Source organism: Staurois parvus, unplaced genomic scaffold (genome assembly GCF_062004578.1).
Source record: "Staurois parvus isolate SC_StPar_1 unplaced genomic scaffold, SC_StPar_1.0 ptg000122l, whole genome shotgun sequence".
In the NCBI taxonomy this organism is placed as follows: Eukaryota; Metazoa; Chordata; class Amphibia; order Anura; family Ranidae; genus Staurois; species Staurois parvus.
The window spans coordinates 2,916,628-2,941,711 of NW_028317918.1; the positions used below are offsets into that span (position 1 = coordinate 2,916,628).

The following is a 25,084-nucleotide window of genomic DNA, read 5'->3' on the forward strand; positions in this document are numbered from 1 at the left end:
AGACATGGTGAAGACAACTTGCTGAAGTTGAAACTAAGCACCAGAATGGGGAAGAAAGGAGATTTAAGTGACTTTGAACGTGGCATGATTGTTGGTACCAGATGGGTTGGTCTGACTGTTTCAAAAACTGCTGATTTACTGGGATTTTCACGCACAACCACTTCTAGGGTTTACAGGGAATGGTCCAAAAAGGGAAAAATATCCAGTGAGTGGCAGTTGTGTGGACAAAAAGGTGGTCAGAGGTCAGAGGGGAGTGGGTAGACTGGGTGCTGAGTCATTCAGATGGTAGGGTCAGAATTTGTTGTAAACAACATGAAAACATGGATACCTTGTATCAATGGTTCAGGCTGGTGGTGGTAGTGTTATGGTGTGGGGGATATTTTCTTGGCACTAGCAAGGTGTACCTAATAAAGTGGAGTGTATATACACTATATTGCCAAAAGTATTGGGACCTCCCTCCAAATCATTGGATTTAGGCGTTCCAATCACCTCCATGGCCACAGGTGTATAAAACCAAGCACCAAGGCAAGCAGACTGCCTTAGTGGTGTTATAACAAAGTGGAAGCAACTGGGAACAACAGTAACTCAGCCACAAAGTGTTAAGCCACGTAAAATGACAGAGTGGGGTCAGCATATGCTGAAGCACACAGTGCGCAGAAGTCGTCAACTTTCTGCAGAGTCAATAGCTAAAGACCTCCAAACGTCATGTGGCCTTCAAATTAGCACAACATCAGTGTATAGAGAGCTTCATGAAATGGGTTTCCATGGCTGAGCAGCTGCATCCAAGTCTTACATCACCAATTGCAATGCAAAGCATCGGATGCAGTGATGTAAAAGCACGCGCCACTGGACTCTAGAGCAGTGGAGACATGTTCTCTGGAGTGAAGAATAACACTTTTCTGTCTGGCAATCTGATGGATGTGTCTGGGTTTGGCATTTTCCAGGAGAACTGTACTTGCCTGACTGCATTGTGCCAAGAGTAAAGTTTGGTGAAGGTGGGAATATGGTGTGGGGTTGTTTTTCAAGGGTTGGGCTTGGCCCCTTAGTTCCAGTGAAGGGAACTCTTAAGGCATCAGCATACAAGACATTTTGGACAATTTCATGCTCCCAACTTTGTGGGATGGCCCCTTCCTGTTCCTACATGACTGCGCACTAGTGCACAATGCAAGGTCCATAGAGACATGGATGAGCGAGTTTGAGATGGAGGAACTTGACTGGCCTGCACAAAGTCTGGGCCTCAACCTGATAGAACACCTTTGGGATGAATTAGAGTGGAGATGCTGAGCCAGGCCTTCTCATCGCACATATGTGCTTCTGGAAGAATGGTCAAACATTCCCATAGACCAATGTTTCTCAACTCCAGTCCTCATGGACCCCCAACAGGTCATGTTTTCAGGATTTCCATTATTTTGCACAGGTGAATTGATCAGTTTCACTGCCTTAGTAATTACCACAGCTGTTTCATCTGAGGGAAATCCTGAAAACATGACCTGTTGGGGGTCCATGAGGACTGGAGTTGAGAAACAATGCCATAGACACACTCCTGAACCTTGTGGACAGCCTTCCCAGGAGAGTTGAAGCTGTTATAGCTGCAAAGGGTGGGCCAACTCAATACTGAACCCTACAGACTAAGACTGGGATGCCATCAAAGTTCTTGTATGTAAAGGCAGGTGTCCCAATACTTTTAGCAATATAGTGTATGTGTGTGTATATATATAAATATATAAATACAGTTGTGTTCAAAATAATAGCAGTGTGTTGAAAAAAAGTGAATAAAGCTCAAAATCCTTCTAATAGCTTTTATTTCCATACACACAAAGGCATTGGGAACACTAAACATTCTATTCCAAATCAAAACATGAAGAAAAATATATCAAATTTGTGTTGTTCCTCTAAAAAAAGTGAAGAAAAGTGAATATTAGACTGTCCAAAAAAATAAGTGTTTGTATTCTTCTTTACAAACTCAAACATTCACTATATAAACTGAAAAATGTTTGAAGATTTTGCTTTCCTTTGAATCACTTATTTAATATTTAGTTGTATAAGCACTGTTTCTGAGAACTGCTGTACATCTGTGTTGCATGGAGTCAACCAACTTCTGGCACCTGTGAACAGGTATTCCAGCCCAGGATGATTGGGCTACATTCCACAGTTCTTCTCTATTTCTTGGTTTTGCCTCAGAAACTGCATTTTTGATGTCACCCCAAAAGTTTTCTATTGGATTAAGATCCGGGAATTGGGCTGGCCACTCTATAACGTTCGTCTGGAACCAAGATGTTGCACATTTACTGGTGTGTTTGGGGTCGTTGTCATGTTGGAACACCCATTTCAAGGGCATTTCCTCTTCAGCATAAGGCAGCATGACCTTTTCAAGTATTCTGATGTATTCAAACTGATCCATGATCCCTGGAATGCGATAAATAGGCCCAACACCATAGTATGAGAAACATCCCCATATCATGATGCTTGCACAACCATGCTTCACTGTCTTCAACGTGGACTGTGGCTTGAATTCAGTGTTTGGGGGTCGTCGGACAAACAGTCTCCGGCCACTAGACCCAAAAAGAACAATCTTACTTTCATCAGTCCACAAAATGTTACGCCATTTCTCTTTAGGCCAGTCAATGTGCTCTGGCAAAATGTAACCTCTTCAGTACATGTCTTTTTTTCAACAGTGGGACTTTGCGGGGGCTTCTTGCAGATAGCTTGGCTTCACATAGGCGTCTTCTAATTGTAACAGTACTCACAGGTAACTTTAGACCTTCTTTGATCTTCCTGGAGCTGATTGTTGGCTGAGTCCTTGCCATTTTGGCTATTCTATCCATTCGAATGGTAGTTTTTTGCTTTCTTCCACGCCTTTCAGGTTTTGGTTGCCATTTTAAAGCATTTGCGATCATTTTAGCTGAGCAGCTTATCATTTTCTGCACTTCTTTATATGTTTTCCCCTCTCCAATCAACTTTTTAATCAAGGTACGCTGTTCTTCTGAACAATGTCTGGAACGACCCATTTTCCTCAGAATTTCAGAGAGAAATGCACTGTAACCAACATGTACAACATTTGCTGCCTTCCTTCCTTAAATAAGAGCAATAATTGCCACCTGTTTTTAAAGAATGAATGACTTCACTAATAGAACTCCACACTGCTATTATTTTGAACACACCCATTTCAATTAGTGATTCAATTACACAGAATCAGCAGCATGCATGTCATGACTGTTGGGTCTGTTGGATTTCTATTACTCTACTACACCTGCTAGTAAATTATTTGCCATGTAGAAATATAATTTCTACCAAAAACAGTGACTGATCAGGTTAGTGATGTCTGACTGCTATTATTTTGAACACAACTGTATATATATGAAACACACACACATACCACACCATTAATTCTGTTAAATGGTGCTATGTACAAATGGCAGTTACTATTCAAGTTTCCCTCATTCATGAAAGTATTGAGTTTATCATAGTGTTTAGAGGTTGCTGTATTTCTAAATTGTTCGAGCACACTTAGAACTTTTCAGGAATTAAATTTTTTCATTTTTTTGTGGTAAGGTGAAGAAGAATTACATAGTTGTCATCATTGTAGCAATCATGCACACAGAGATGGATGCGGTCATTCATTTTGCTCCAAACCCCTCCATCTTGTATCTCTCTCTCCCAAATCAGATTCCTCCAATATCCCCCCTCCCTCTCTGTTGAGTGACATGTGGTCTGGATGATGACAGAGATCACAGGCAGCAAACTCATTGGGAGGGCGTCATGCGAGACTCTTGCTGGAGAAGGGATCATAAAACCATAAACCAAGCCCTCACTGAGCTTCAAAGACATTCCAGGTAGTCGTAAAAACAGACTTACATTTAAAAACTCACTTTTCCATATAATTTTATATCTTCAAATAGGACATAATTACATAAACATGGAGCACATATTCGGATGACTCACTTTAATACAAGTCGCCTGATATACTACATCCCCTAGCTGGCATATATAGGAAAGCAGAAAATTATATCTCCTTAACCATCCTAGCAGGTATGTCATATTTCATATCTAACCGTTCAACAGATGCGTCTGCATATTAATCTACTAGTGGCAAGGCTGCTAAATGCACCGAGAATAGGTTATGAACCATGACATCAAATGGGAGGGTTTTTGGTCATAGCTTAGGTCTCTGCCTGCAACACCCGCCCATATGAGGCGATTGATTCTCTGCTTCAGGGAGACCCCTGCTGAGTTCCGAGAAAAAGCTAAGCTAAGCTGAGTTGAAAAAAGTTGAAGATTCTCCCTTTTAACATCAGAACTAACTTTAGGAGATAAGGCATCCTTTTGGCTCAGGAAACCTGATCTGCTTAAACCAAGGCTAACGGCAAGTACTTTATCCCTCTAAACTTCTTTCTGTTATCTCTTTGCTGTGTTATTGCTATTTTTAAATATATATATATTGGCTACATCTTTTTCTGTAAATATTTTTATTGCACCCTTTTGACCTTTTAGTAATAAATATTACTTTCTGGAAGTGTTGAACTGTTTCTAAAGCTCTTTAATGCAAACTAAGAACCCCTGCCTCTGAAGAGTGCTACTGTGTGTGTGTTTTAAACTTCGGTATATCTCTGCCTGCGGTGACAGCGGTATACCGGCGCTTATGCAAACATCATAGTGTTATTGCTGATATTGCCGACTTTCCTCTTTCTCTGTACAAAAAGGAGGTGGTGGCAGTGTGAAGGGTTAATTGCGTAATTAACCTGACCCAGTAACAATCGCTCCCAGGCTGCAGATACACAGATTGTGGTCCATTAGCTGGAAAATCTTTGTGCAGAGTGCAGCTGGGCGTGGCATTGTTACACACGTGACAGCGCGGTTTTAGATTGGCTAATCCTTTGGTCACGAGTTTGGTGAGAAGGGCTGGGGTCTGTCTGATCGTCAAAATCATTATTAAAAAAATTGTTGGGAAGACTTTACTGCTGAGCTGGATTACCTAATAAGAGACATTAGGCATATCTATTGCAGTCCTCACGTTTACCATAAAGGGTCTGTTACCCCAACATTTCATATTCCCGATATGTGCCACTTGTACCATGTACTTGTATGAAAAAGTATCCTGTTCTCTTTGTTTTGCTTCCTTTGTGTGAAATATCTGGTGATCCTCCTAGTCCCCATGTTTTCCTATTTTAAACTGACCATGCTATCCATAGAAGCACATCTTTGCCAGTGTGGTCAGTTTTCTGGTTGTGCTGGGAGCACAGCATGCCTGTCCTCCAATGGTCAAGACTTGTGCTGACACACCTCTCTGCACAGCTGTTCACTGGGAAGATCAGTGTATTGCTCTTTCTCTGCCTCCTGCTGACACACCCCCTACAATCTCCACTCCAACCTCCTATGCAGCTGAGAACAGAGGTTATAAGATCACTTTACAAAAAATAAAGAAAGAAAGGTATTCATAATGTTTTGTTTTATTTTATATATTTAGAATATACTGTATACCCACATGTTAGCCTTGCGTTTCTGTTTTAAACTGAATGGGTTGTTTTACAAGTTGAGGTTCGCATATACTTTAAGAATACAGGGGTTTATGTACTAAAGCTGGTTCACACAGAATCTGGTGCAGCTGTGCATGGTAGCTAATCAGCTTTTAAGCTCAGCTTGTTCAATTAAGCTTTAAGCTGGGCATATATGATCGAATTCCGAAATAATTTTCTTTCGAGAATCTTTTCTAAGAATTTTTGTTCTAATTTTGCACCATTAGTGGGTCACAGAAACAGCTGACTTTTGTGCGACCATCAAATTTGAGTGATCAGGCATGTTGGAAACTTTTTAAACAATTAATGATTTTCTAATCAATGATGGGAGAATGATGCGAGAAATATAATCAAAAAAGAAATTAGCATGAGCTGTGACCTGGAAAGAAAAGAAAATTCTTGGCCATGAAAATTCTTTTCTGTAGCAACATGAGGTGAAATTGAAGGCTTGGTTGGTCGAATTTTGAAATCATTGGTGGCACCATCAGATTACAACACGCACAAAATTTCTGATTTTCTAAAGAAAATTCATTCAGAATTTGACCCATGTACAGTATGTCCTGCATCAGCAAAAAAACCTGGAAGCTGATTGGTTTCTATGCAGAAGTACAAGAGATTTTGAGTGAACAAGCTTTAGTTATTATCATTATACAGGATTTATATAGCGCCAACAGTTTGCTCAGCGCTTTACAAAATAAAGGGAGACAATACAGCAACAATACAGTTCAAAACAGGAGGGTTAGGAGGGCCCTGCTCCTTGGAGCTTACAATCTAGGAGTGCTATTTTTAGTAAATAAAACACACGGTGTGCAGTATGAGCTGTACAAGATCACCAGGTTTATTTCCTTAGACGTGCACAGACAAAGAATGGCTTCAAAACAATGAATAATGGCTTTCTACTGGTATGACTAGACTTTTGACCTTGTGAGCAGATAGCTCTACACAAGTCTGTGAGCCTTATTGCTCAGGCCCAACCAGTGTTGAAGACCATGGCCTGTTTGATCTGGCTGCAATCATCTTTCAAAGTAAGCAAACTTTTGGGGTTTTTACTATAGTTTAGTTCAGGTGGACTAGGCAGGGTAAAATACCCTTGACCTTCATAATATAGCAGGGAGGAGATGTCCTTGCCAATATGGGTGAGGGCATGAGAAAGAAAACTGATGTATGAAAAAAGCATTTTTATGTTAAGATGAACATTGTAGGCCTGAGAGTAAGGCTGGCTGTTTTCATGAAACAAGTTAGCTTGGAAATGAGCCAATCTGGGCAAATTCGTGATTATAGAAAACACTGTAACTTGCATTAAACTGTGTAATAACGTTAAAAAATAAAACAACATTTTTTTCACCTACATCCATTAAAAACATGAACACTTCCTTGTGTACAACATCAGAACTCAATCTCTTCCATATCGGAGGTCCTCTGAGAAAATTTATGAAGTAATAAACAAGTGTGTTTTATGTTAATAAGCACAGAGAGTGGGGTAGATTTACTAAAACTGGTGCACTCAGAATCTGGTGCAGCTGTGCATGGTAGCAAATCAGCTTCTAACTTCAGCTTGTTCAATTAAGCTTTGGCAATAGAACCTGGAAGCTGACTGGTTTCTGTGCAGAGCTGCACCGGATTTTGCACACTCCAGGTTTAGTAAATAACCCTCATTGTGGGGTACAGCGTTACTGGGCTGATGGGGTTTATAAAATGTTGCCTGAGAGGGTCAAGAATGTTCAATCCCTCTCAAAGTGAACCCAAAAGCTTGTGCATCCCTGCATAAGCATACCTACAGGTGAAACTCAAAAAATTAGAATATCGTGCAAAAGTTCATTTATTTCAGTAATGCAAGTTAAAAGGTGAAACTAATATATGAGATAGACTCATTACATGTAAAGCAAGATAGTTCAAGCCGTGATTTGTCATAATTATGATGATTATGGTTTACATCTCATGAAAACCCCAATTTCACAATTTCAGAAAATTAGAATATTGTGAAAAGGTGCAATATTCTAGGCTCAAAGTGTCCCACTCTAATCAGCTAATTAACACCTGCAAAGGGTTCCTTTAAATGGTCTGTTGGTCTGGTTCAGTAGGAATCACAATCATGGGAAAGACTGCTGACCTGACAGTTGTGCAGAAAACCATCGTTGACACCCTCCATAAGGAGGGAAAGCCTTAAAAGGTAATTGCAAAAGAAGTTGGATGTTCCCAAAGTGCTGTATCAAAGCACATTAATAGAAAGTTATGTGGAAGGGAAAAGTGTGGAAGAAAAAGGTGCAGCAGGGATGACCGCAGCCTGGAGAGGATTGTCAGGAAAAGGCCATTCAAAAGTGTTGGGAACTTTCACAAGGAGTGGACTGAGGCTGGAGTCAGCGCATCAAGAGCCACCACACACAGACGGATCCTGGACACGGGCTTCAAATGTCGTATTCCTCTTGTCAAGCCGCTCCTGAACAACAAACAACGTCAGAAGCGTCTTACCTGGGCTAAAGAAAGGAGGATGAAGGCAATAAGAGGCATGAAGTAGACTTTTCGAGGTCTGTCTTAAAAAGTTTGGGTTTGTGAGGCCTGGGGAAAAGCCTGGGTGGTCAATAACTGGTGTCATCGGCAAAGGGAAGCCGGATATGGAAGATAGATGAAATATAAAAATCTGTCCATCTCTGCTAGTGTGGGGCTAATGACCGGGTGTGAGGCTAAATAGGCAGTGTGCATCTTGCCCACCCATTGTAACCCTGCTAGTGGAGCTTGGGCTGTGACGATCGCGGCATCAGACCCCAGCCCTTCTCACCAAACTCGTGACCGAAGGACTAGCCAATCTAAAACTGCGTTGTCACGTACGTAACAATGCCACGCGCAGCTGCACTCTGCACAAAGATTTTCCAGCTAATGGACCACAATCTGTGTATCTGCAGCCTGGGAGTGATTGCTACTGGGTCAGGTTAATTACACAATTAACCTTTCACACTGCCACCACCTCTTTTTTGTACAGAGAAAGAGGAAACTCGGCAATATCAGCAATAACACTATGATGTTTGCATAAGCGTCAGTATACCACTGTCACCGCAGGCAGAGATATACTGAAGTTTAAAACACACACACAGTAGCGCTCTTCAGAGGCAGGAGTTCTTAGTTTGCATTAAAGAGCTTTAGAAAGAGTTCAACACTTTCAGAAAGTAAGATTTATTACTAAAAGGTCAAAAGGGTGCAATAAAAATATTTACAGAAAACGATGTAGCCAATATATATGTATAAATATACAAAGAGCAATAACACAGCAAAGAGATAACAGAAAGAAGTTTAGAGGGATAAAGTACTTGCCATCAGCCTCGGTTTAAGCAGATCAGGTTTCCTGAGCCAAAAGGATGCCTTATCTCCCAAAGTTAGTTCCGATGTTAAAAGGGAGAATCTTCAACCTTTTTCAACTCAGCTTAGCTTAGCCTTTTCTAGGAACTCAGCAGGGTGTCTCCCTGAAGCAGAGAACCAATCGCCTCATGTGGGCGGGTGTTGCAGGCGGAGACCCAAGCTATGACCAAAAACCTTCCCAGTTGATGTCATGGTTCATCACTTACCCTGGATACATATAACATTCTATCCACGAGTAGATTAATACGCCGAATCTTCTGCTGAACGTCTACATATGAAATATGACATACCTGTTGTGACGGTTAAGGAGATATCATTTTCTGCTTTCCTGTATATGTCAGATAGGGCGTGTAATATATCAGACGACTTGTATTAAAGTGACCGGGTTGAATATCTGCCTGGACTCCGATCCATTATGCTCAACCCGCAGATCCAATCCATCCTGCGGAGATCGTCGGAGGGGTGACACCAAGTGTTACCACACCTGGTGATACCAACCCTAGGGATGCCCCTGAACCCCAGTGTATATTTTTAGCACTGATTACTGTATTAGTGTTACTGGTTCCCACAAAGTGTCAGTTAGTGACAGATTGTCTGCTGCAATATTGCAGAGCCGCTATAAGTTGCTGATCACTGCCATTAGTAGTATAAAATTAAACAAAAAAAAAATTCCAGTATATATACCATAGTGACTTTTGCAAAAACCAATCAATATACATTTATTGGGATTTTCTTAACCAAAAATATGTAGCAGAATACATATTAGCCTAAATCAATGAATAAATTTGATTTTTAAAATATTTTTATTGAATATGTTTTATAGCAGAAAGAAAAAAATATTGTTTGTTTTTTTTCAAAATTGTTGGTCTTTTTTTGTTTATAGCGCAAAAAATAAAAAACCCAGTGGTGATCAAATACCACCAATAGAAAGCTCTATTTGTGGGAAATAAATTACATAAATGTCATTTATGTAAAGTATTGCATGACCACGCAATTTTCAGTGCCATATAGCACAAAATTGTTAGCAATCACTGCTGTACTTATTTATAAATTATATATTATACTGATGATATTGGATTTAGGTATTGTTGTTGACAATATATTGTTGATAACCACATGCCTTTCAGAGGATTTACCCCCCTTCCTGACCAGGCCATTGTCTGTGCTATGCCGCTGCGTTATTTTAAGTGATAATTGCGTAGTCATGCAATGCTACACCCAAATTAAATTTATGTCCTTTTTCCCCCCCCAAATAGAGATTTCTTTTGGTGGTATTTGATCTGTCTTTTTATTTTTTGCGCTATAAACAAAAAAAGACCGTCAATTTTGAAAAAAAAAACCCAATATTTTTTACTTTTTGCTATAAAACATCCAGTAAATAAATTTGATAAATTTCATAAATTTACGCCTAAATGTATTCTGCTACATGTCTTTGCTAAAAAAAATACCAATAAGTGTATATTAATTATTTTACGTGAAAGTTATAGCATCTACAAATGGCGGTATATATACTGGAATTTAAATGTTTTCTCTACTAGTAAGAGCAGCGATCAGCGACTTACAGCAGGCATTCTGACACTGGGTGGGAATTGACTAACTGCCACTTTCATCTCCAGTGACACTAATACAGTGATCAGTGCTAATACAAAGCACTGACACTATACTATTGACCCTGGGCAGGAAGGGGTTAACACCTGGGGCGATCAAAGGGTTAACAGTGTGCTGTGTGTTGTACTATGGTGTCCGTTTATGAACCAGCGGTAATAGATCGCTGCTCAGTTCTCCGGCATTCTCGGAGAACACAGTTCTCCTGTGAATGCAGTTTATGAAGCAGTTCTCCGAACGAAGGGAGAACGGTCTCCAAACGCTGGAGAACGGTCTACAAACTCTGGAAAACGGCTGATTTTACTATAATCTCGCGAGATTACAGTAAAAGATCAGTTTACTAAGCAGAGGTAAATTATCTCTGCTTAGTTTTCGGTCCCTCTGATTCTCCAGCTCTGAGCTGGAGAATCTGGAGGGAGAACACAGATCTCCAGCGAAGGGCTGACATGATCTCCTGAGTGTCATAAACTGTGAATGACCAGAGAATAGCTGAGATCCGTTGAATCGCAGCTATTCTCTGTGTCATAAACAGACGGTGCTGTTTAAGGGCTCATGTACACTGCAGCTCCTAAACTGATGTTCAGGACCTGTTCAGCGTTTTTTTCAGCAGCCCCTGAACTCTCCCTAATGTTTTCCTATGTGTCCATGTACACATACAGTAGTCGTTTACAGGCAGTTGAGTCTACAGTCATTTTTTTAATGCACCAAACTTGCGTTCAAGAGTAGATTTTACTGGCGGTTCAAAAGCCAAATGATTGTAAACGCGTGTAAATGCTTGTAAACGCGGTTAGACGCGTTTATAAGCATTTGCATTTAGAAGCAATTTTTAACTGTTCCATGTCCAGATGCTGTCCGGAGTCTTTTTTCATCATCAGAAATGCATGCAAAGCATTTTCCATGTATTCAAATGGACCTACTACACCAGCGCAGTCAGTTCCAGGTTTCGCGTGAAGGAAAAAATGGTAGAATGTGCTGCATTATGCTCATGATGTGATCCATAGTGAAAACAACCAGAAAAGACAGGTCATCTCAACACATACTGATCTCTCTGCTTCTGCTCTCTCTATTTCTCTCAAAATGTCTGAAATAGTTAATTATTTACTATTTTTCAGTGCATTCTGGGCATTTGGGAAGGTCTACTGAGGTTATCTATTAAAAATGCTTCTAAACGCAAATGCACATAAACGTAGTATGCAAACGTGGATAAACTGATGTTTTTTAACCTACGTTTTCCAGCAGTTTCCATCATTCAGAAGAGTTTTCCAAACACCCCGTGTACATGAGCCCTATTTGGGAGACAGGCTGCTTTGTATCGCTCTGCTGTTTAGGGAGATCCAAAGCAGCATGTCTATGTTGACAGAAGAGATCTGTGTTGTTTACACACAGATCTCCTCTAAGCCTTGCCGATGATCACTGAGTGATTGACATATCCAGCAGCCAATAGCGGTGTGGGTAGGGCAGTGTGTGCACCCCCTACTTGGAAATGCAAAATCACATACACACACACATATATGTATGTATATATATATATATATATATATATATATATAAACACACACACACGCGTGATTTTGCGCAGCGGAGCCACCCTGTTGCAGTATATCTGCTATGGTGCTTAAGTGGTTGAAAAATAAACAAAGTTTAGTGTTCAGGCAGTTCAGTGCACAATAGTTTCCTAATTCTAACTCCATAGCACTTGTCACAAAGAAGGAAAGTTAGGTTCTTCTGTTTTCCCTTTCATGGGACTCATTAGAATTTTGCACTGGGTGTCATCCAACCCAAGGCCAGTTCTGTTCATGGACTCCTGAGAACCAAAGCATTAGAGAAAAAAGAAAGGTTTAGTTTGGGAAACGGTTTAGTGTGTCTGTTTAAAAAAACAAAAGATAAGTTAATCTGAAAACACCTTTCTTTTAATGAGGTTTCTGTGACAAATGAGCACAATAATCGTTTTCACATGCATGACTCCATGGAAATCGTGTTTAAGACAATGGCCTCCGTTATAATGTTCTGCAGCTGCAAGTTTATCTATCAATAGTTATGGGGAATGAACAACAACACTGAAGTCTGACCATCCTTCTTCCAGCTGTCCTGACATCTAGGAACTATACCAATGTGCTTTTCCATAATAATTCTCCAGTAACATCTGCTACCAAACATGCTGACAGCCAGATGTTGAGGTTTATAATCACAGACAGTGAACCCAGGCTACACATCCTGCCGTTTAAGTACTCTACTAACCAAGCATGACTTGTATGTTCATCAATTACTCATCTATTCATAGTTGTTCCTCTTTTTGTTGTTGAGTTGGCCTTGTTTTCCACATTACTGACTTTAGCTTGACTGGGAACATTTATGTGTACACCTGCTCATTACACACTGGAGTTCCAGTCTGTTTCTCACTTCCTGCATATGAATAGATCATAATGATTTGCCTCAATTTTTTTAATGAATTCTTTTATGAAGGCTTTCATCTGCTCTAGAACTTTTTGTGTATACAAAAACAAATTCCAAATTCCAAGTTTGTTGATTCAGTCTGAATTTGAGACTTTAGTGGTGCATTTATCAAAGTTTCATCCAAAATTCACACAATTTTCACCCTAGATTCACAGATTTTTCTAACAGAATCTTGTGTAAAAACGTGTGAATCTTGAGTGAGAGTCTTGTGGCTCTTGTGGGAAACATTGCTAAATATTCTTCTAAATTATTAGCCTAAGCCTTAATTATCTTGTATGGTATTTTACTAGCCAATAAGCATTTTGCTTTATGGATATCAGATGTGGCAAAGTCCTAGTATCTGATTTGCAATATACTCTTGTTGAACCTCTAGATAGGCTAAGTTCATTCTGCACAGGCAACTAAGTGGTGCTTGGAAGCCAACACAATGGAGCACATTGTACAAATCATTAGTAACACCTCATCTGGAATATGCAGTTCAGTTTTGGGCACCAATTCACAAAAAGAACATTGGGGAACTGGAAAAAGTACAGAGAAGGGCAACCAAACTGATAAGAGGCATGGAGGAGATCAGCTATGAGGAAAGATTAGAGGAACTGAATGTATTCTCTCTTGAGAAGAGGAGATTAATGCAGGTCATAGATGGGTCGTTCAATAGGCCGACGTTACCACCAACGATAAAAAAAAATCGGTCGATTTTCGTCCCGTCTACGGCCGGCATTTAATTACATCTGTGCCCTGCAGAGAGCTCTGCTATTATATTTGACATTAAAAAGTATAGCAGTTACAACATTGTATCTATTTGTATCCATTTCGGATACAGATGGATTTATTCAGATACAAATAGATACATTGTTGCAACCACAATACTTTTTCATGTCAAATATAATAGCAGACTGGAATTCTTCTTTTTCTTCTACTTCTTTTTCTTCCTCTTCTTCTTCTTCCTCTTTTTCTTGCAGGTCACGGCTCATGCGCAGATTTTTTATCGGTAAAAAGATCAGCCGTTTTGCCCATCATTGCCGCAAAAATCGGCTGATCGGCAAAATCGGCCAATTTTTTTCCAACTTTACTGATCAAAATAATGTGCCAAAATCCAGAAAAACGGCCGATCAATTAACCCATTAACAGTGCGATAATCGGCCGATTTTCGACCCATCTATGGCCTGCTTAAGGGGGGATATGATCAACATGTATAAATACATCAATAGTTCATATAGTGAACTCGGTGTAGAGCTATTTACCCTGAGGTCATCAGAGAGAACAAGGGGGCACTCTTTACGTCTGGAGGAAAATAAATTTAATCTCCAAACACGGAAAGGTTTCTACACAGTGAGAGCTGTGAAAATGTGGAATAGACTCCCTCAAGAGTTGGTTCTGGCCAGCTCAGTGGATTGCTTTAAAAAAGGCCTGGATTCTTTCTTAGATACACAGAATATAACTGGATACTAACATTTATAGGTAAAGTTGATCCAGGGAATATCAGATTGCCTCTCGGGGGATCAGGAAGGAATTTTTTTTCCCAGCAGGAGCAAATTGGATCATGCTTTGCTGGGTTTTTTTTTTTTTGCCTTCCTCTGGATCAACTGGTGGTATAGGATTATAACTTTTTTTTTTTTTAAATGGTTAAACTGGATGGACTTTTGTCTTTTTTTCAGCCAGACTAACTATGTAACTATGTAACATGGGTACTGTTCTGTAGGCAGATAGAGCCTCATGCCTTAACATGTTAAAGTAGTTTTTCAGTCTCTTAAAAAAAAAGTCAGTGCTACAAATACTGAAGCTGCTAACTTTTTTAAAAGGACACTTAACTGTCTTCACCCAGGCTGGTTCTTCGCCAGTGTTTGGGTCCCTGGCGCCGACATGTTTACTAAGGAAAGCAGGCTGTGATTGCGAGACTCATTGTGAATGGACCCACAATCTCCTGGGACCTGGGACCTGTGACATGTCCCAGAAGGTTGCGGGCATGGGGGGATGCCTAGATGGTAGGAGTAGAAGTGGGAGAGGGTACCTGCTCAAAACTAGGTACCAGCTTCCCCCCAAAAAAACTCTCCAAAAGTTCCCCTATTAGCTGTATTCAAAAGCAATTTTCAGTATTTTGTAATTTGCAGCTTTTAATGTTAAGGCATGTTAAGGTATATGTTTTCCAACTGTTCTTCACCTTTGTCACCTAATATGAGCTTACAGTGGAGATTACAAATGGCCACACACAGGCCCGGACTGGGATAAAAAATAGGGCATTTTGTACTGAGCAGCACAAAGCCCAGGGAAAGAAAGAAAGAAAGAAAGAAAGAAAGAAAGAAAGAAAAAGAAAGAAAGAAAGAAAGGAGAGAAACAGGAAAGAGAGAGAGAGAGAAAGAAAGAAAGAAAGAAAGAAAGAAAGAAAGAAAGAAAGAAAGAAAGAAAGAAAGAAAGAAAGAAAGAAGAAAGGAGATAAAAAAAGAGAGGAGTATAAGAAATAAAAAAAATGAGAGAAACAGGAGACAGAGAAAGAAAGAAAGAAAGAAAGAAAGAAAGGAGATACACAGGACAGAGAGAGAGAGAGAGAGTGAGAGAGAGAGAGAGAGAGAGAGAGAGAGAGAGAGAGAGAGAGAGAAAGAAAGAGACAGAAGTATAAGAAAGAAATAAGGAAAAAAATGAGGGAAAGAGAGAGAGAGAGAGAAAGAAAGAAAGAAAGAAAGAAAGGAGAGAAACAGGAGACAGAGAAAGAAAGAAAGAAAGAAAGAAAGAAAGAAGGGGGAAAAGAAGACAGAAGACTGGTGGGGAGTGTGGGCAGGGCAGACACAAGAGGAGAGGGCGGGAGGAGGAGGGGCAGCTTTCTCTCTTCTCTTCCATCTGTGGGGGGGGGGGACAGATCCCCCCCGCAGTGCTCCTGGAGATGAGGGGAGGCCGGTCATGGGGAGAGCATACAGGAGCCCGGGGCATATAGCCTGCAGGAGATGGATAGGCGGAACATAGGTGAACAGAGAAATGCACGGTCCTCTATGTGCCAACCGGCCACCTCTCGTGGGTGCAATGCCTGCATCCTGCAGGCACTCAGTAGGCTGTCTGCCCATACCTCATATGAAACGGCAGGAAGAATTTATGGACTACGAAAGCACTCATCAACACCCTTGCAGTTCATTGACTGGCTTTATGTAAAATTGTGTTCACCTTATTGCTGTGCAGTTTAGACATGGCTATCTCCTGCCCATGCAGTGTTCACTGTTCCCAGATTTACAATTTTGTAACATGCCACCTGGATGAAGGCCTCCACTGGCTGTTCTGTATTAGTAAGCAATGCCAAAGGTTTGGTGTTTTTTATAGTGTTTGTGGGATAATGTGAACTCCTCTGGGTTTTTATCTCAATCAAATTTTTATTTTGTATATACATTTTTTTTAAGTTGGAAATACAGCAAAGGATTTGAAGGAGGCAGTAAGCAGACAGAGCTTTGTGAAATAGAAACAAGCTTGGAACTGAAGATGGACTGAGAGGAAGGCTGGAGTGTGGAGCCTACCTACAGGCTGATTGCTTGAAGGGAGGATCTCCACTGTTCCTCCGTCTCCTTGGAAGGACAACCTGGGGCAGGAAAGGAGCCAGCCCAGCGTAAGGCCTGAAGGCAGCCACCAACTCACCAAGCTAACAGGACAGGACAGTGAAAGTACCCCTACACTCCCTGGGCCAAATAGGGGAAGAGGGCGGTCAGATGCAAGACCCAACTAGTTCTCACCCAGGACTACTTTATTGTTAGTTACTTCCTGGTTAGTTTTTGGGACCCCTTGCCCAGAGATACCCTCAGTGCAGGAGGAGGAAGAGGATTCACCCTGAGCAGGTACATCAAGGGGACATTAGTGCTTCTTAAAGAGACGTTGCTATTTTTTGTGGATCTACATTTTGTACGGTGTACAGTTTATCCTCAAATTTCAGGCTCCTTGAGCATCCCATATAGCCCTAGACCCTTTCCAAGATTTTGTTGTGATTTGGCAGAACGTGTGCAGAACACGATGAGTGTGAACGAGCCCTAAAGCTGAACTAAACCCTCCTATCCTTTTCAGCCAAGGAAACTGCCATCTTGGCTTCTGTTTGAAATGTAACTTTCATGGTGATGCGCATGTGATCAGTTATGACACCAGTAATTTGATGGTTTGACAGTTTGGTTGACAGCTCAAGCAAATGTGATAGCATTCCTGGCATGTTGGGAATGTAACTGTTTTTTGAAATGGATAAATAGATGGGTTTAGTTTCACTTTACAAAAAGCAACAGAGAAAACTTCCCGCCTCAACTTACCAACCAGCCTGCAACCAACTTAATTGTCGTGTTTAGAATTTCACATTAAAAATGGGTTAATTTGCACACATTTTCAAATACAGGTGTAAGCTATAGAGCCTCTCCACGGCACCCTGGTACTCTGCAGTTCCTAACTCTATAAATTTTGAGAGCCTCCATAGTAGAAGCACATGTATAATAATGGATAGACTGAGGCAGGTTAGCCTGGAGGCAGCCCACCCCTCCTTAAAGGCACAGGGGCACAGTAGACATCCAGCATATAGCACAGTGGCAGCTAAGGTGTCCAGTGCACCCCTTAACCAGTATATCAACAGTACAAAAAAAAGGCAACTGCCCCAATCTATAATTGGCTTTTGCAACAAGGAGAACATGGAAGAGTGACACATGTCAAACAACAACAGAGAAAACTTCCCAGCTCGACTTTCCAACCAGCCTGCAACCAATCAAATTGTCCTGTCTAACAGTTCCACTGTAACCACTTGCCGCCTGGCCGCAATACATTTACCGCGGCAGGGTAGGCTGGATCACAATGTCAACAAAGCTGTTATGAATTAATTTCATGCATAACAGCTGTGGTTCCTATGGTGATGCTGTTATTGACCCAAAGCTATCACACCTTGGCCAATCATGGCACCCTGTACCATGTGATAGTTGTGGACCAACCATAGTGCACAATAGTAAATCACAGCTTTTATGAATGTAACCCATTCATTACAGTTTAAAACACTGCTGTTAACAGTGATCAGCACTGTAACAGCAATCAAAGTGTACAACAAATAAAAAACCTGATCACCTTCCCTAGAGTAGTACAGTGCAACTATAGTGACACTGAACTACTCTGATGAATGTATGTTAAAAAATAGTAAAAGAGAAAGAATTTTTTTTTCAATTATTTCATTTTCCAATAAAATTGTGTCAAAAAAAGAAAAAAATAACAGCTTCAAAAAACTCATCATGCCTCCTATGAAATACCTCACACTGTCTACTTTAAAAAAAAAGGGATCATTTGTACTGTCCTGGTATTTCAGAAATGAGAGAGGCAGTCAGTACATCAGGATTGATCAATTTTTAAATATGTATATATATATAGATGTTATAACTTTCACACAAACCAATTAATATACACTTATTAGCATTTTTTTTTTACCAAAGACATGTAGCAGAATACATTTTGGCCTAAATGTATGAACAAAATTTGGTTTTATTGTATATGTTTTAAAACAGAAAGTAGAAAATATAGACTTTTTATAATTTTTTTTAGTTTATATTGAAAAAAATATAAAAAAAATAGTGATGCTCAAATACCACAAAAAGAAAGCCCCATTTGTGTTAAAAATTATGATATAAACTTAATTTGCCTACAGTGTTGCATGACTGACCAATTGCCAGGGAAAGTAGCACAGTGCTGAATAGCAAAAAAAATGGCCTGGTCATGAAGGGGGTAAAACCTCTGGTAGGTCAAGTGGTTAAGTAAGCAACAAACAAATTAAACCTGACTCCAGCAGTTACATAACAGTTGTTGTTTTTTTAAGTTTCAAGCTATATGTATAGAGGCAGATTTAAGTGTTAAAGCAAAACTAAACCAGCTGATTTAACTGTTTCCCAAAACAGTTACTTTAAAGACCTTTCATGAATAATAAATTCTTATGTACATTTGCTCTACTGATCTGAACATACACTATATTGCCAAAAGTATTGGGACACCCCTCCAAATCATTGGTTCTAATCACCTCCATGGCCACAGATGTATAAAATCAAGCACCTAGGCATGCAGACTGCTTCTACAAACATTTGTGAAAGAATAGGTCACTTTCAGGAGCTCAGTACCATGGTACCATGATAGGTTGCCACCTCTGCAATAAGTCCATCTGTGAAACTTCCTTGCTATTACATATTCCACAGTCAACTGTTAGTGGCATTATAACAAAGTGGAAGCAACTTGGAACGACAGCAACTCAGTCACAAAATGGTAGGCCACGTAAAATGACAGAGTGGGGTCAGCGCATTCTGAAGCGCACAGTGCGCAGATGTCACTAACTGTCTGCAGAATCAATAGCTAAAGACCTCCAAACTTTGTGTGGCCTTCATATTAGCACAACAACAGTGCGTAGAGAGCTTCATAGAATGGGTTTCCATGGCTGAGCAGCTGCATCCAAGACTTACATCACCAAGTGCAATGCAAAGCGTTGAATGCAGTGGTGTAAAGCAGGCCACCACTGGACTCTAGAGCAGTAGAGACGTGTTCTCTGGAGTGACAAATTACGCTTTTCTGTCTGGCAATCTGATGGATGTGTCTGGGTTTGGTCCCTTAGTTCCAGTGAAGGGAACTCTTAAGGCATCAGCATACCAAAACATTATGGAAAATTTCATGCTCCCAATTTTGTGGGAATAGTTTGAGGATGGCCTCTTCCTGTTCCAACATGAGCACCAGTGCTCAAAGCAAAGTCCTTAAAGACATGGATGAGCAAGTTTAGAGTGGAGGAACTTCACTGGCCTGCACAGAGTCCTGACCTTAACCCAAAGGAACACCTTTGGGATGAATTAGAGCACAGTCTGTAAGCCAGGCCTTCTCATCTGACATCAGTGCCTGACCTCAATATTGAATCCTACAGACTGGGATGTCATTAAAGTTCATGTGAGTGTAAAGGCAAGCATCTCAATACTTTTGGTAATATAGTGTATCTTCCTTGACTGTAAAGGTGAGGAAGATTTAGTTTTGCTTTAAGTATCCCGACCAGTGTAATATGCTTTATCCCATCTCCTGTAGCTATAACTTTTTCTGGACAGTATGGTCTGCATGTAAATGTGTGGAAAATATAAAATAAGAATGTGAAATAAAAAAAATATTAACAATATTATATAGTATATTAAATAATAAATATAAAATACATTGTAAAATACAATACAGATACTAGTGTACAATATTCTTCACTGTAATTATCACTGGTCCTTTAAAGTTACAAAAAAATATTTCTGCTTGAAGAAACAACACAATACACAGCTCTTCTCAAATGTTATAATATACCAAAGTTATTTCTGCATCGTATTTACTCAGCAGCTCTGAACTTCCACTTTCAGGACCTAGACGTGGTATATTTTCAGCTGCCACCAGCTGCCACCAGTGCCACCCTATGGCATCAGAGATGTTAGTTGTATGCCCCTAACCTTAAAGTGATATTAAAGGCAATTTAAACAAAAATATTAAACATTAGAGGCTCTAGAGGAAGAGGGGACTGTCCCATGAAACCGTTCAGTCATCTGAGGGTCTTCTCGAGGTTTGGGAGACTTACAGTACATCAGCAGTACACAGGAATGTAACATTGTCCATCTAAGGGACAAATAAGAACTTTATTGTGAGGTGGTGGTTATATGCATGTAGCACCACTGAATTTGAATTTGGGCATACACCTAAAGGCAAACAACACTTACTATCTATTTTGGGGTACTTTTGTCTCTTTGTTTATATTTATATCAATTATAATTTTTTGGTCATTAATACATCGTTTAATATAAGGTACATAATTATGTGATACTTGTGCTGCACTGTTTTATAATTTCGTGAAGGTAAAAAAAGCCTTGAGACTTTACAACCACTTGAATGCAGCATCTGTCCTCATTTTATAATTAATTAAAGTGGTTCTAAAGGCATACAATTTTTTTTTACCTTACTGCATTCTATGCAGCAAGGTAAAAAACCTTCCAGTATCAGCTCTCCCCAGCCCCCCACCCTAAATACGTACCTTGCTCCTATTTCAAACCAGTGCTGTGCCCAAGAGCAGCACTACTGCTCTCTCTTTCTCTCCTCACTGGACTCAGAGGCAGCAGAGGGAGCTCCTGCTACTGTCAATCAAATCCTGTGAAGAGGGAGTGGGAGGGTGGATCCAAGTTCCACTGTGTGTGTGTATGGACACACAGAGCCCAGCATGGGAATGACCCTGTACGTCTGCCCCCATAGAAAGTGCTTGCTATGGGAGCAGACACAGAGGAGGAGGAGCCAAGAGCGCCGACGGGGGACCCCAGAAGAGTAGGATCAGTGCCACTCTGTGCAATACCATTGCACAGAACAGGTGCGTATAAGTTGATTATTATTTTAATAAAAAAATGCCAGTAATAATGCTTTAAGCCTGGTTATAATTCACATACCCTTATGTAAGCCTTAACCATTTCCATACCAGGCACTTTTACCCCCTTCCTGCCCAGGCCATTTTTCAGGTTTCAGCGCTCTCACACTTTGAATGACATTTGCACGATCATACAACATTGTACCCAAACTAAAATTTTATCATTTTCTTCACACAACTAGAACTTTCTTTTGGTGGTATTTAATCACCACCGGGTTTTTTTTTTTTTGTTAAATTAACAAAAAAAGAACGAAAATTTTGAAAAACAAACACGTTTTTCTTTGTTTCTGTTATAAAAGTTTGCAAATAAATAATTGTCCTTCATAAATTTAGGCCAAGATGTATTCTACTACATGTCTTTGGTGAAAATAACCCAAATTACGATGTATTTTTTAGTTTGTAGGAAAGTTATATAGTTCACAAACTATGGTATAGATCTGAATATTGATCAATCCTGAAGTACTGACAGCCAATCTAATTTCTTGAGGTGCAAGAATGTCAGAACAGTACAGATATCCCCCAAATGACCCCTTTTTGCAGAGTAGACAGTCCGACGTACTTCATAAGAGGAATGGCGAGTTTTTTGAAGTTGTATTTTTTTTGTCATAATTTTTCGGAAAATGAAAAAATTAAAAAAATTATTTTTACTATTTTTTTTTTACATACTGTCATCAGTGCAGTACAGCGTCATCATATAACTGGCATGGCGGTGATCAGGGACACTGACTGGTGACAGTATGAAAAAAAAATTAATTTAAATTTTTTTTAAATTTTTTTTTTAATTTTTAATTTATTATTATTATTATACAGTATTTATATAGCGCCAAAGGGTATGCTCAGCACTGTACAGTAGCAGGGGGGACAGAACATGAGACAAGACAGTGACAATACAATACACGAGGGGTTCGAGGGCCCTGCTCTTTCGAGCTTACAATCTAGGAGGGAGGGGAAGGTGGTACAGGAGAAAATGGCTGTGGGGGATGGAGTGGTGGGAGGAGTGGAGGAGGTTAGTTGTTAGGTGAGGTCAGGTGTTAGGTGAGATTGGGGTAGGCTTCTCTGAAGAGGAGGGTTTTCAGGGTGCGCCTGAAGGTGAGGTGGGTAGGTGACAGTCTGATGAATTGGGGGAGGGAGTTCCAGAGGATGGGGGAAGTCCTAGAGAAGTCCTGCAATTGGGCGTGGGAGGAGGAGACCAGGGAGCTAGAGAGTAAGAGGTCCTGTGAGGAGCGGAGGGCACGGGTAGGGTAGTATTTGGGTATCAGGTCTGTTATGTAGTTTGGGGCGGCGTTGTGAATGGCTTTGTATGTCAGAGTAAGCAGTTTGAATTTGATGCGTTGGGCAATCGGGAGCCAATGAAGGGATTGGCAGAGGGGGGGAGGCAGATGTCGAGCGGTTGGTGAGGTGGATGAGTCTAGCCACGGAGTTTAGGATTGACTGGAGTGGAGATAGCGTTCGTTTGGGTAGGCCAGTGAGAAAGGAATTGCAATAGTCCAGGCGTGAGATGATGAGGGAGTGTACAAGTTGTTTGGTGGTGTCTGGGGTGAGGAATGTGCGTATCTTGGAGATGTTGTGGAGGTGGAGCCTGCAAGATCTAGATAGCAGTTGGATGTGGGGTAGGAAGGAGAGGTGGGAGTCCAGGGTGACACCCAGGACTTTGGCGTGTGGGGTGGGAGAGATGGTGGCGTTGTTAGTAGTGATGGAGAGGATGGGGGGAGGGGGCAAGGGGTGGGGGGAAGACCAGGAGCTCGGTTTTGGATAGGTTAAGTTTGAGGAAATGGAGCGACATCCAGTCTGATATGTCGTTTAGGAGGTGGGCGATGCGGGCAGAGAGTGAGCGGGTGAGGTGGGGGGTGGAGAGGTAAATTTTGGTGTCGTCGGCATAGAGGTGGTAATTGAAGCCGTGGGAGTGAATAAGTTTGCCAAGGGAGGAGGTATAGATGGAGAAGAGGAGGGGCCCGAGGACAGAGCCTTGGGGGACCCCTGACAGAGAGGGGGAGGGAGGGGGAGGTGGCAGTGTTGTAGGTGACGCTGAAGGAGCGTTGGGAAAGGTAGGAGGAGAACCAGGAGAGAGCAGCGTCCCTGATGCCAAGGGAGTGCAGTTTGGCAAGGAGGAGAGGGTGGTCAACAGTGTCGAAAGCCGTGGAGAGGTCGAGGAGCAGGAGGATAGAATAGTGGCCATTTGCTTTTGCAGTTAGGGGGTCGTTGGTGATTTTAAGTAGGGCGGTTTTGGTGGAGTGCAGGGGACGGAAGCCAGACTGTAGGGGGTCAAGGAGGTTGTTATCAGTGAGGTGGGCGCTTAGGCGATTGTAGGCCAGGCGCTCAAGGAGCTTGGAAGTGAAAGGCAGGAGGGAGATGGGTCTAAGGTTGTTAAGGTTAGTGGGGTCAAGGCAGGGTTTTTTGAGTATGAGGGTGATGTGTGCATGCTTTAGAGGGGAGGGGAAGGTGCCGGTGGAGAGGGAGAGATTGAAGATGTGGGTGAGGGAGTGAATGATGGGGGGGGGGGTGACTGGAGGAGCTGTGAGGGGATGGGGTCCAGGGGGCAGGTGGTGAGGCGGGCTTCAGTGAAGACCTTAGAGACCTCCTCAGAGGTAGTTGGGCTGAAGGAGCGGAGTGTTGGGGAGGTGATGGTGTGCGGGGCATTGGGTATAGTGGGGGGTAGTGTGGCTATGAGGTCAGAGGAGGGGAGGGTTGCGGGATTGGAGGGGGGCGGGAGGCTGGGTGGAGAGGTGGATTGTGAGTTGACAATGTCCTTATGGATTGCGTCAATCTTGTTTTGGAAGTGATTGGCAATCTCGTGGGCGGTGAATGAGGTGCTGGGTGGAAGTGGGGGGGGGAGAGCAGGGATTTGAAAGTGGAGAAGAGCCGGCGAGGACAGGTGGAGAGGGTGTTGATAAGGGTTATGAAATAGGCTTGCTTGGAGGGAGATGGTGTAGGCGAGGTAGGCGGCTTTGTAGAGGGAGAACGCGCGAGGGGATCTGGTTTTGTGCCAGAAGCGCTTCAGCACGCGACTGCGTCGTTTGAGGCATTTCGAGTGGTCGTTTTGCCAGGATTGAAGCGGTCGGGGTCTAATGCTACGTGTGGTTAGGGGTGCCAGGGAGTCAAGAGCAGCTGACAGTGAGTCGTTGTATGCAGTAGTGGCCAGGTCAGGGCATGACAGAGGGAGGATACTGTCATACAGACGGTCAGCTGCCGGGTGGAGATGGGTCGGGTTCAGATTTTACACAATTTGCTTATAGCAAAGAATTACTTTGCTATAAGCAAGCATTTACCTGAATGACATCGATTCATTCAGGGTTTTTTTTTTTTCTGTGCTTAGCTGTGATTTGGCCACAGCTAATCACATGGCATGTGCATATGATCGCTGTGACCATTCACAGCTAGACACTAGTATACAATGGATGGCATGAATGAAGCCATCCATTGTATACAACTGTCATGTGACCTGCTGTGATTGGTCACAGCAGGTCACATGGTACCGGCAACGGGGGCCGGTACTCAGATCTGTCATCGGCCACGTCCGAGGTACACGGCCGGTGACAGATCACGCCGCTGAGCAGCTCTGCAAGAGCGAAAACTGCGCATGCCCGGGAGGACGCCATATGGCGTCCACCCGGAAATCTACAGCATTTTGCTGGCCACTAAACAGCTATTGGCCGGGCGGCTTTTGGTTAAATGTGGCAATGAAGAGTCTGACTCTCCCTCCTAAGAGGAACTTTGCCCCTAAAAAAAATCAATCTCATTTACCACTTACCTTTGATGCAGTTGAAACATACAA

General features: G+C 41.7%; 1 long non-coding RNA gene across 2 annotated transcripts in view; it reads left to right on the forward strand.

Annotated features, from left to right (window-relative positions):
* The window catches only part of LOC149467122 (uncharacterized), a 120,079-nt gene that overhangs the window by 12,834 nt on the left and 82,161 nt on the right, over positions 1 to 25,084 (forward strand). The gene's annotated exons all lie outside the window — the stretch shown is intronic.